At 37.2% G+C, this 12,275-nt stretch overlaps 1 protein-coding gene across 2 annotated transcripts in view; it reads right to left on the reverse strand.

The window, feature by feature from the left end:
* IFI16 (interferon gamma inducible protein 16) overlaps positions 1-1,955 on the reverse strand; it is a 37,190-nt gene extending 35,235 nt beyond the window's left edge. Inside the window, exon 1 of one of the 2 annotated variants that reach the window (XM_017503683.2) lies at positions 1,681-1,955. The gene's annotated coding sequence lies outside the window, so the exon portion shown is untranslated. The remainder of the gene's footprint in view (positions 1-1,680) is intronic. The other variant, XM_017503684.2, reaches the window with a different exon arrangement.
* Between the last annotated feature and the right edge of the window lie 10,320 nt (positions 1,956-12,275).

Genomic DNA, 12,275 nt, shown 5'->3' on the forward strand with positions numbered 1-12,275 from the left:
GGGGAGAAAGGCAGCAAATCACACTGCCACGTGTGTACCTATGCAACAATTTTGCATGTTCTTCACATGCAAATAAACCTAAAATGCAATAAAATAAATAAATTGGGAAAAAAAAAAAGAAAAGCAAAAAATAAACTTTAGGTGTTCCTAATGTCTTAAAAAGAAAGCCCTGATCAAAGAGAATAGAAACAGAAATTCTAACAGCATGGTAAAGGGAGGGAAGAAAAGAACAGGACAACTCACTAAAGTAATTATCTTAGACAGTGAGACAATATAGAAATGTCATAAATTGAAGATAGCAGATTGTTAATTACCAGCATACACCTAAAAGGTCTGATCTGTTAAGTGACAACTTTCATCAAATTTGATTTAAGAAATATAAATACATGTTAACAAAAGGTGAAAAAAATTGCTAAAAATTATCTTGCAAAGAATCACTAAAGAAAGCAAGCTTATCTATGTTTGTGTAAATTTAAATATACCTTAAGCCCAAAAGTAACTTCAGATACCTTATAATGATAAAAGGTTCAACTAGGAAATTATAACAGTTTTAGTTATAAATTTATCTAATTTTACTACAAAGCATTATTGTGAGAAAAAAAGAAAAAAATAATAAAACAAATGTATCTAGTTTATCTAATGATATTATTTATTATTATTTTATAATGCTTTGTGGTCCTATAATTATTAGTATATATTTCTCTTTATATACACACACATGCACAGACATAACTACACACACATATATATATGAAATCTGTAATGATATAAGTTTGAACATAATAAACTTAACATTTATCTAATACATACATAAAATTCTGAAATCAACATTTTAAAATCTCACATTCCACTATACACACATATATTTCTATGTGTGTACGTTTGTATAAATGATTATATATGCATATATGTGTGTGTGAATATATATTATACATACACCTAATATATATGATTGTGAGAGAACTACAAGAAAAAAACATAAAAGATCAACATACTTATGAAAATATTAAGACACCATGTGCTTGAATAACTGTGAAACAAAAAAAATTTTCCACTGTATGTGTACATTTGTTCTCATGTTTTTTAAAATTGGGATGATATCACATAATACAGCTCTATGCTTAGATGTGTTTTTTACTTAATATTCTTTCATGATACTTTTTTCATGTCAGTATCTTGAGAACCCACCACAGCTACTGAGTTTCCAACACTTCTTCTGGTCAAAATAACCAAAGCCGTCTTCTAAATATCAATGAATGCCAATACATACTCAGAAAATTAGTTTTAAAGTCTGCAATGGTTGGCCAGGCACGATGGCTCATGCCTGTAATCCTAGCATTTTGGGAGGCCGAGGTGGGTGGATCACCTGAGGTCAGGAGTTCAGGATCAGCCAGGCCATCATGGTGAAACCCCAACTTTAAAAAAAAAAAAAAATCTACAGTGGTCAAAATGCATTTTCTCTTGTTCAGTCCTCAGTTGTGGTGGCGTAAAAGATGCCTGTTATCTTCCTAAGTAAGTGAAGGATTTATATCCAGCAACTCAGTTTTCACTTTTCTGAAACCCAGCCCTATTCTCATCCTCCTATGACCCTGAATAACCAATACTGATTGTCCCCTTGCCACTCTGGGGACTTCAAAGGAGTAACGAGACTTTATTTACAGAACTAGCAACAGTACTCACCTCACTGGAAATTTTTTCAACAGTGGTCCAGATCTTCAGATTTTTCAGAAATGCAGGAATCAATGCTTATTTTCTTCAAGTGAGGAGATAAATCAGTAAAGTTCCCAGAAACAGAACTGCAGGATGTTGTAATTTCCTGCAATGCTAAGAAAATGAAGTATTTGCAAAGATAACAAGAAACAAAGGCCTTGGTTGAGTCACCGAGTAATCTGACCAGTGCCGGCTCTCTACTGCTCTGCTACTGCCCGGAGAGACAGGAGTTAGGAAACAATGTGGAAACTCCTCCCACCACTGTTTTTAGGTTTCGTTTCTGTTAGAGAAAAGGAACAGTTTCCTTCTGAAGAGGGCTGAAGTGTGTGGTGAGAGGAAATGGGTGATGAGAAATTACTTTCATGGGTACAATGAACATTTGTCCTGTGACGTGTACACTAAAAGCTCTGACAGAATTACATTTGTATGTCATAAATGCATATAAATACAAATAAATCAGTATATATACATATATATATATTTTTTTTTTTGGTAGAAAATTTAATGGCTGAAAAGAGTTCCAACATTAGAACTTTCTTACCCAGCAGACTTACATGTGGGTCCTTAGAAACCTATATTCCCTTACATGATGCTCAAATACAAGAGAAGCAAGGTGGCTTCTCCCTCCTTTCCTGTGCACAGGGTGGCAGTGGTAGGAGATCTTGGTAGAAGTGTCTAGTACTACCAGTACTTTACTGCATCTCCTGGATGGGGAAATGCCTGGTATAAAATTGCTATTTGTTTAAATGTTACCTGAAGTATTCATCCAATTGTTAATAGTTGACTCACCTGGGGCTTTCCAGATCAGAAAGTCGATATGAATATATAAATTGTTCCTCAAATTTATATAAAGGAGTTTAACACTAGCTGTCCTTTTGCCTATGACTAGGTTGCTTTACCTCAATGATTAGATTTATGATTACTCATGTTTTCTGCATTATTCATGGGCAAACACACGTGGACAGTAGGGCTCAGAGCTTGACAACAATGAAGACTTGAAAATCCTGGAAAATGCACTGAACTTCTGGTAGCATAGGGAGCCTGTTTAATCCTTTGCTCAGCAATGTATTTTTCTCTGTAAACGGCAGTGGGTACCGTTTAGAGTGCTGTAACCCCAGGATGTCAAATAAATGGCATCATCTAGCAGATGATGTTGTGTTAACCCAGCAGCAGATCTGCAAGCAGGATGTGGCCATGATGGAAAGGAGACCCCGTAGACAGTGAACGTGTACTATCCAAGGCCATCTATAGATCCAAAGAAAGCTGATTGTTTTAATCCAAACTAGGGCCATGGAGAGAATAGCTGAATTCTGGATTTGAAACTATATGAATAACTATCAAGAGGAGTAAGTCAAACAAAAGCAAAGAGGATCTGGAATGATGGCAATAAACACTTCTGGGGTTCATGATGATCTTTTACTGGCTTTGCGTTGCCATTTATGTGGATACGTTGAGTAGGCCATAAGGCAGCAGGTAGAGAGGGATATTAGGGAGGTCATGGAGATCCCCAATCCAGGGGTCAAAGGGTAGAGGACCCTTGGAAGTTATGACCATATTTAAAAACATTTTCCGTCTTTTTGCTTAAAATCATTTTATATTCAGTAATGGCCTCAATTGGGACTCCAGTGTACAACACACAAATTACTGTCACCAATAAAAAATTTAGGACAATGCTCCATAATTCACACTGTGAAGGTGAAATTTTCATAGATGAAGCAAAATGCTTGAAAATGTGCATTTCCTCCCACTCTGTGGCAGTGGCCAACAACTGGGAACTTGTGCTATCACACAGAAAGGTCGTTAGTAGAATATACAAAAATTCCTGATAAAGCGAAAAATGTGTGAATGAACCTGTATTCCTTTTTATACTCTGATACCAATCCTCATGATCATTCAAAGTCCTCAGGAAGAGTTCCCATCAATTTGATATTCTAAGCAAAATGTTGCCAAATTCCTGCCAACGGCCCAATCCTAACACATCATTTGCTTTTATAAAGTTTTACTGAAGCACACCTGTCCTTATTTATTTTTGCATTGTCAGTATCTGCTTCGTGGTGCAATGCCAAGTTAAATAGCTGCAGGAGAGTCCCTCTGGCTGCAGAGACTAAAGATGTTTACTAAATGGTTCTTTACAAAAAAAATTAACTTGCACACAGCCATCTGTGTACAGATGTGTTAAACTTTTCTCCTCAAGTAAGCAGAAGAGAAACCACACCAAGAAATCAGTCAGAGCTTTTTAAGACCATTGTAGACTAATGACTACAGACTTATGATAAGGTTAGCAATCTCAGAGAAGTAGAAATGGGGAGTGTTAAAGCCTTGTCTAACTGATTATCCCTAAGGGCCAGAACAAAATCCATTTGTATGGGAGCCTCAGTTACAAGTCTGATTTTATGCATTCGTGGGCATCAACCACCTGAACAATGTGCCTTCTCCTTTTGCCTCTCAAGAAAATAGATTTTTTTCTCAAGGAAGAAGAAGGTGATTGAGTTTTAAATGTTGAACCAATGTTACATCCCTGAGATAAAATACACTTTTTTTAATGATGCATTACAATTTATTATATATTGATAGGTTTCATTTTTAAAATTTTAATAGCTTATTTTGCATTTATTTTTGTGAAGGAATTGGCCTTTGTTTTTCTCTTTGTATAATATCTTTATTTAATTTTGGTATGACAGTAAACTGGCATTTCTAAAACTGATGCATTATAATTTATTATATACGATAGGTTTGATTTTTAAAATTTTAATAGCTTATTTTGCATTTATTTTCGTGAAGGAATTGGCCTTTGTTTTTCTCTTTGTGTAATATCTTTATTTAATTTTGGTATGACAGTAAACTGGCATTTCTAAAACTGTGTACATATGTGTTAAACTTTTCTCCTCAAATATTTGATAAAATTCATAAAGTGTCTATCCCAAAACTTTCACTATAGAAAGAGTTTTTGTTATAACTGCCTTTTCTTTCATAGATATAGGGATATTTAGTTGTTTTATTTCCTTATGAGACAGTTAAATTGTGTTTTACAGGAATTTCATCCACTGGATCTAAGTAACTAAACTTACTGGGATTATATTGTTTCTGATATTGTTTTATTACCCTTTAAATATCTGCCTTATCTGTAGTATCATCCCTTTACATTCCTGATGTTGATCTTTTATATTATCCCTCCTTGTTTTTCTTGATTATTCTTGGTAAACAGACTCTCTCTGAGGAGGATGTGCAGGGAAGTTCAAAGTCAAGAGGAAGGACAAAAGGGATAGTAAAGGAATCTGCAGCCTTCGGCACCTACATCTAGAGCAAACAGTAAACAATGTTTTAACACCCAGCCAGAATAACACAAAAATCTCATACTAAAGGCCTATTTATTTCCGTTCCTATTGTCTAATAGTCTTCCTTTTAACAACAACTACAACAACAACAAAAATTGCAAAGTATACCAGAGACAAAGAAAAGCAGAGTCTAAAGAGTCAAAAGAAGCATTGTAAGCAGACTCAGCTATGACCCTGATGTAGAAATTTTCAGACAGAAAATATAAAATTGGTACAATTATTGTGTTAAAAGCGCTAGTGGAAAAAGTAGACAATGTGCAAGAACAGATGGATGTCAGCAGAGAGAAGGAAACACTAGAGAGAATCAAATGAAAATGCAGGAAATCTGAACCATTGCAATAAAAATGGAGAAAACTCAATAGAGCTGACACAACCTAGGAAAGATTTGGTTACCTTGAAGATGGCCCAACAGAAATTTCCCAAAATGAATGCAAAGGGGAAACATAAGCCAGAATATCCAATAACTGTGGCATAATATAGTAAGATGTAGCACATGTATAATGGAAACACCAGAAGGTAAAGAAAGAGAAAATGATGCAAAAGGAATATTTGAAGGAAAAATTGCCAATAAATTTTTTAAATTAATCAGAGGCTGAAAACTTCTGATGCAGGAAGCTCAGGTAAACAAAGGGAAAGTAAAAAACTATTATAGAGAAATGATTTTAAGAATTACCATGAACTTATTGTCAGAAACACTGCAAGCAAGAAGAATTAGAAGAGGGTGGAGAGAAATATTTGACCTGTTGAAAGATAAAACCCACAAACCCAGAATTCTGTATCCAGCAAAATTACCCTTCAATAGTGAAGGGGAGATAAAGACTTTCTCAGACAAGACTGTGGGAATTTGTTGTCAGTACACTGGCCCTGCAAGATGTGTTGAAAGATCTTTAAGGAGAAGAAAAACTATATAGATCAGAGTTTCAGACCTATGTGAAGAAGAGTGTCAGAGAAGACATAAATGAAGATCAAATAAATTTTGAAAAATTTTTTTATTCTTGATTTAAAAGATTATTGTTTTTTTAAGGTAATAATAGTAACAACGTATTCGGTGATTATAGTAAAGGGATAAATGAAGTGAATGACACAAATGCTCCAGGGGAAAAGGTGGAGGTATTGGAAATTCTTTGTTATAAGGCACATGTATTATAGGTGAAGCAATATGGTGTTGTATAAAGGTAGATTAAATTGCTTAAAACTGTATTTTGGAAACTCAGGCAACTACTAAAAACTTAAAAAGTTCTAGTTCACATGCTAAAAGAAGAAAGAGAAAGGAATGGTAAAATGCTCAGTAAATTCACAGAAGATGGAGAAAGAGAAGGCCAAGAAACAAACAGCAAATGCAACAAATAGAAAACAGTTATAAAATGGTAGATATTCATTTAACTATAACAATAACTACAGAAGGGCCCTAATTTGTAGCAATTGCCAAATTCAGTGATGTAACTATTACTACTTCTTTTGTCTTTATGATTTCAAATGTTTGACAATCAGAAGAAAAATTCCTGGGCATTTAATAACCACTTCTTTCTAATTTTTAGATGCCAGCACACCATTTCACCTCCCTACCTCTACACCTTCAAATATGCTCTCTCTGATGCATTCCTCAGGATAATTGACCACATATATACATAGTGTTAAGAGCTCTAGTGGAAAAGGCTATGTGTGTGTGTGTGTGTGTGTGTGTGTGTATAAATTTAATCACTTTAATAACAAAGCAATGTAGCTATGTTACATATTATGTATATAATGTAGCTATGCTATTAAAGTGATTAAATTTATATTAATCAGGCATTATTCTGAATAAAATCTCCCTATTGTGTACCTATATATATGTATATATTTTACAATGAGGCTTCAATTTCTCTCTTTATGACAAAAAGCAGTGTTCTATTTTAATTTTCTGGCCTCATTTTCCATACTGTTCCACATATACAAAAGTTAAAGTTGTGCAGGAACATTCATATCATCTCACACTAATTGTAAGTGACATTTCTCCTGTCAGTATTACAAATGTCTTTACCTTGCCAAGAACAGTAAGACCTAGGGCGGGCACGGTGGCTCATGCCTGTAATCCCAGCACTTTGGGAGGCCGAGGCGGGTGGATCACGAGGTCAAGAGATCGAGACCATCCTGGTCAAAATGCTGAAACCCCGTCTCTAGTAAAAATACAAAAAATTAGCTGGGCATGGTGGCTCGTGCCTGTAATCCCAGCTACTCAGAAGGCTGAGGCAGGAGAATTGCCCGAACCCAGGAGGCGGAGGTTGCGGTGAGCCGAGATCGCACCATTGCACTCCAGCCTGGGTAACAAGAGCGAAACTCCGTCTCAAAAAAAAAAAAAAAAAAAAAAACCCCCTCAAAAAAAAAAAAAAAAAAAAAAGAACAGTAAGACCTATTGCGTATTGGTTTCTCATGATGCAATAGACTGTGGTATATGCGTTGTTCACTTGTTCTTCAAATCAGCTGTATACAGCAGAGTTTTCCCTTATTAGAAATACTACTATCTTGGTTGACTTGGGTCTTCTAGATGCTGAGGGTTTCAAGATCAAGGGTGGCCAATTTGGTTTGGTTTCTGATATAGGCCCTCTTCCTTCTGGATTGCAGATAGCCATATTTATGTGGGGCCCTTACCTAGTGGTGAGAACAAGAGACAGAGAGAGAGCAGGGTGGGGGCACCCTCTGATGCTTCCTCTTATAAGGGAAGAAGAAGGATCTTAGTTTACTAGTTTATAAGAAGAAGCACCTTATAAACTACCTGCCAAAGGCCTCATTTTCAAGTATCATCACATTGGGAGATTATGGCTTCATCATGTGAATTTGGGTGGCATAATCCAGTGTGTGCCAATAATTGAAGCTATTTTCTAAAGATTAGGTGAGGAGTTAGTGTTGGAGCCAGATTCAAACCAGATTTAATCCAGATCGATCTTATTCCAAAGCCCATACACTTGACTGCTAAGCAGGATTACTTCCCTGATTTACTAATTTCTACACACATTTTATTCATTAGCAAAACATCCATATCCTTTTTTTAAAAATTAAATTTAATTTTATTATTTTTTTAATTGCATTTTAGGTTTTGGGGTACATGTGAAGAACATGCAAGATTATTGCATAGGTACAGACATGGCAGTGTGTTTTGCTGCCTTCCTCCCCTTCACCTATATCTGGCATTTCTCCCCATGCTATCTCTCCCCAACTCTCCACCCCACACTGTCCCTCCCCTATTTCCCCCCAACAGACCCCAGTGTGTAGTGCTCCAACATCCATATCCTTTTAAGCTTAAGTGAATTTCATTTTCTTCATTATCTCTTTACAAATTCTCCACTTAACAATATTGACACAAAGGCATTGTTTGGGTTCTCATGCATCCTGCTAGGGCTCAACGTTAAAACACAGGAATCTGATTTTCCCAAAGCCTAAACCGAATTATTTTCTTTTTTTGGAATACTAACTTTGTCTCTCCAGCTCTCAAATGAATGAAACCATGATTTTCAGATATTAGCTTTGATGTTGTGTCCACTGATTCTCGGCTGAAATTAGAGTGAGAGATTATCTCCTTCCGCACACTTGATTTTCTGCTGTTTCCTTTTCCCCATTACATCTCTTTCTGTATTCTCCTGTATTTCCTAGATTATATTCTATTTATATATATTTTGTGACCAAAATTAAAGTATATTATTATACGCTAGGCTTAAGGACTGATTCAACTCTATAGACAAACTGAGATAAGGAAGTTGGGATACTTGCACTAAGGGTGAATATAGTTAGATACTTAGGTAGCTAATGGGAAAACTCCCTGCTGGGCTAAGAACCACCCTATATAAGCACAAGGCAAACTCAGACCAAAGAACAGGCAGACCACTCCAGGCTGGTTGGTAGTCAAGGATCTTTGCAGGAGAAACTTATATAGGAGGCAGATCTCCACCCCTGCAATGCACACTTGAGCAGCCTTTCATGCCCTGAGAAGAAAAGAGGGAGGCAGTGCTGGTGGGGGTGGGGCCTGAGGGGTGGGATAATTGTACCCATAGGGCCTTAAGCCATGTGGTTGCTCTCTTAATCTATTCACTTCCTGCTTAAAGGGTTTGTTTGAGTTTCCTTCAATCTGTTCCACATTACTAAGGAGGGGGAGGATGTTCCTGGAAGCAGCCGTCATCTTGGCACCAGTATGCATTTTCCAGTGGGACTGCAGCCTCCCACAAGTCACTTTAAGGTCAGTTCCCAGAACACATTTAGCAACAATGGCATTCCTTCCCCTCCTACTTGAATGCCTCTGTCAGCCAGTCCTTCCCTGAGAGTTTGTGGTGTCTGTATTGCAGTTTTGCATTTTACTTTTCCAGTTTGCCCAAAACTAACACCATAAACTCCAGACAATCCTGTTGGCAGAAAGGGCTTCTGTAGTTCTAGGGATGGTCCTTTTACTTTGGAGCAGGATAAAGAAGAGACTCAGTATGGAGGTAGGAGAGGAGAGTGAATTCATGTGGAAACCTCAGGGGTGGTGTGAACCAGTCCTGATATACTGTACACAGCCAGAGTCGACATCATTCAAATTATGTTTATTGCATGTCACGTGGAGAAAATATGAGTGAAAGAAGTTTGTGCTTCAGGAAAACTACTGTTCTCTGACCCTCCCTGTAATGGACATGCATACTTTCCCACTGTCTTAGTCTGTATCGTGCTGCTGTAATGGAATACTATAGACTGGGTAATTTATACAGAACAGAAATGTATTTCTTACAGTTTTTGAGGTGGAAGTCCAAGGTCAAGACATCAGTATCTGGTGAGGCCTCCTTGCTGTGTCCTCACATGACAAATGGGGTGAATTCACCCCCCACAACCCCCTTTTAGAGTAGCATTAATCCATTTACGTGAGTGAAATTCTCATTATCTAAATACCTCCCATTTGGCCTCAGCCCCCAGCACTGTTGCATTGGGTACTAAGTTTCAACATTATTTTTGAAGGGAATTGTAAGGGTAGCCGAGGGAAAGAAGAATAGACCCAAAGTCAGGCCAGAAAGTTTTATTAACCTGCCGGGCTGCTCCGTAACAGTCGGAGGAGACAGCCCTGAGCTTACAAAACGAGAGGGGCATAAGGGGGTTTTAGGACTGAGGTCATCTATCCACTGGTAACAGGCACAGACAGAGTTTGTTAACTTGTAACAGACCTACAATACATTATCCTGTGACTTATGTGGCAGCAGTCTTTTAAAAAAGAGAAACCAGGAGTTTTTTTTACAGATATGTGTCCAACAGGAATTTACCAGTGTGGATAACCAACATATGTTTCTCCCTGTCCTCCCTCAAGCTGCCTGGATGGCTGTAATCAGGCTTTGCTTAATTGTAGCATGTCTGGCAGCCTTGCTGTGGCGCCTAGGTAGGGATTCAGGAATGCAGCTGCAGAGCAATCGGAGGAGGGAAGGGGTCAGCCTGCACGGAGGGGGTTTTCTTGTCCCTAACAGGGATCAAAGCATTCAAACATAAATTAGAATTCTCTGGCTTTATCTCTGCTATCTCCATTCATTATTTGCTTATTTTTATCTAAAACCATTCATCAGAAAGAGTTCTTTGAGGGTCTTTACTAGATTGATAATTTCCTTTCTCTGTTTCATTTCAGGACTTCACTTTTGGCTGTCAAGATTTCCCTTGTTGTAATTTATCTCTAAAACTGAAATGACATTCTCTGCTGTTGTCAATAACGAGCTCCTCACCCTAAACATCTGGTTTTGGGGTTTTTATTTTTTTCTTTTGAGATGGAGTCTTGCTCTGTTGCCCAGGCTCACTGCAACCTCTGCCTCCCAGGTTCACGTGATTCTCCTGCTTCAGCCTCCTAAGTAGCCAGAATTATAGGTGTACGACACCATGCCTGGCTAATTTTTGTATTTTCAGTAGATACAAGGTTTCACCATGTTGGCCAGGCTGGTCTCAAACTCCTGACCTCAAGTGATCCACCCACCTCATCCTCCCAAAGTGCTGGGATTAGAGGCGTGAGCCACTGTGCCCAGCTGGTTTTGGGAATTCTTACCCCAAATTACTAAAATCTGTAATTTACTGAGATTTACTTAGCAATAAGGGCAAAATGAAGTGAAATTTAGATTTCTTAACTTTTTTTTTTTTCTTTTCAAGATGAGGTCTTGCCATGTTGCCCAGGCTGGTCTTGAACTCCTGAGCTCAAGCAGCCTCCCAAAGTGCTGGGATTACAGGCATGAGCCACTGCATCTGGGCTTAGTATTTTTGCTTAAATTTGGGTATTAATATATTAAGAAGAGACAAATAAAATTTACAAGTAATGGAGAAGTGGTATTTGAATTTTATTTTTTATATTTTAGATTAAGGGTTGATAATATTTGGTTCAAGAAAAGACTCCTGTTTATGCAAATAAATGTTTCTGTATTGTTGAATGTTTAAGGTATCAAGTCATGAGTGTCAGAAATGCAAAATAATACAGAATTATGGACAGACAAGATGGGAGAAGTTTATGGTGCAAATACCTATCACCTTGGTCTTTTTTGTTCCCTAACTTGGTGACAGGTGGCTAACTGCTCCTTAGGCTGATACAGCCAAAACCTGATTCCAACCCAAGAATCACAATAAATAGCAAAACAGAGAAGGGATTACTTAGAGAACAGAGATTGAGCTCCTTTAAGAATTTGGAATACGACAAGTTGTTTCTTCTTAGCTTTACGGTGGTAATTTAACTGTTACATAATTTTGTAATTGCAGAATATTATGATATAGCCTGCATAAAAATACACTTATCGTCTAAATAAATATTGGATTCGCCAGTTAAATTATTCTAGATGAAATAACTAGGTTATTTCAAGCAGAAATGTTAAACCTCGTGTTATCTATCAGCTTAGTCTGAAAGTTCACACAAACTCAGTTACTTCAAGTTTCCTTGTAATGCACCATGTTTTACTTCCTTCTTAGAATCTAGGGTAACTTGCACAGTGGAACCATAGGAAGCTGGATTATTCCCTCCAGAGACAGAAGTTTCTAAATTTGCCACTTTCATTATGTATATATTATATATTTGGCATCATACCTTAGATTTTTAAAAGCCTTCTTAACCTTGCTCTCTTTTGAAATCATCCTACAAGTAGATAGATGTGGTTTGATTACAATTCTGCTTTTTATCTATGCTATTTCTGTCTTGGACATCTCTCTTCAAGAATGTACAGTGAGGACATTTGCTCTATGCATGCTTAGGTAGCTGTAAGGGTTATTGCCGAGTTTAAA

The sequence above is a fragment of the Cebus imitator genome, unplaced genomic scaffold (assembly GCF_001604975.1).
Source record: "Cebus imitator isolate Cc_AM_T3 unplaced genomic scaffold, Cebus_imitator-1.0 Scaffold313, whole genome shotgun sequence".
In the NCBI taxonomy this organism is placed as follows: domain Eukaryota; kingdom Metazoa; phylum Chordata; class Mammalia; order Primates; family Cebidae; genus Cebus; species Cebus imitator.